The sequence below is a fragment of the Cebus imitator genome, unplaced genomic scaffold (genome assembly GCF_001604975.1).
Source record: "Cebus imitator isolate Cc_AM_T3 unplaced genomic scaffold, Cebus_imitator-1.0 Scaffold672, whole genome shotgun sequence".
Classification (NCBI taxonomy): Eukaryota; Metazoa; Chordata; class Mammalia; order Primates; family Cebidae; genus Cebus; species Cebus imitator.
In genome coordinates this window covers 65365-66465 of record NW_016107987.1, presented here as the reverse complement: position 1 = coordinate 66465, position 1101 = coordinate 65365, and positions in this window count along the sequence as shown.

Below are 1101 nucleotides of genomic sequence, written 5' to 3'. Positions count from 1 at the left end.
AAGAAAGAAAGAAAGAAGAAAGAAAAGAGAGAAAGAAAAGAAAGAAAGAATGAAGGAAGGAAGGAAGAGAAAGAAAGAGAAAGAAGAAAGAAAGAAAGAGAAAGAAACAAGAAAGAAAGAAAGAAAGAAGGAAGGAAGAAAAAAAACAAAGAAGTAAAGACAGAAAGAAAGAAAGAAAAGAAAGTAAGAGAAAGAAAGAAGAAAGAAAGAAGAAAGGAAAGAAAAGAAAAAGAGAAAGAAAGAAGAAAGAAAGAAGGAAGAAAGAGAAAGAAGAAAGAAAGAAAGAAGGAAGGAAGGAAGAAAGAAGGAAGGAAGGAAGAAAGAAGGAAGGAAGGAAGAAAGACAAAGAAAGAAGGAAAGAAAGAAAGAAAAAGAAAGAAGAAAGAAAGAAGGAAGGAAGGAAGAAAGAGAGAAAGAAAGAAAAAGAAAGAAAGAAAGAGGAAGAGAGGAAGGAGAGAGGGAGGGAAGGAGTGAAGGATGGAGGGAATTATTACCAAAGCACTAAAAGAGGTTTAGGTTCACACCCTCTGACCCTGTTGCGCCAAACGCACTCCGTAAATAACAAAGACACGAAACACGTGTCTGTCCCCAGCGCAGGCTGTTGTCAAACACGAGGAACGGGCCTTAGGAGCCGCGTGTCCCTTGTGAAGCATAAACAGGAAATCCCAGGACACGACTAAAAAAAGACGTGGGGACCGTCCTGGGGGACGTCAGCTTCGCACAGACGACGCTCAAAGAGACGCCTGGGACCCACACTGAAGGCACGTTCAGAAAGGGGGACATTGAGGCACCTGAGCACGACCGAGGCCAAACGGAGGGCTTGCCATGGAAGGAGGCGGGGTCTCAAAGACCATACACAGTTGACACTGCAACCTACCCCTTAACTGAGAAAACGGGCAGGCTTCACCGCCGCGGGAAGCAGCTGCACTCTGCCATCTGACACACACCTACACTCTGCAGTACACACACCAGCCTCCTCCATCTGACACACACCTACACTCTGCAGTACACACACCAGCCTCCTCCATCTGATGCCCATGTACACACTACAGTATACACACCCAGCCTCTTCCATCAGACACACACCTACACTCCACAATA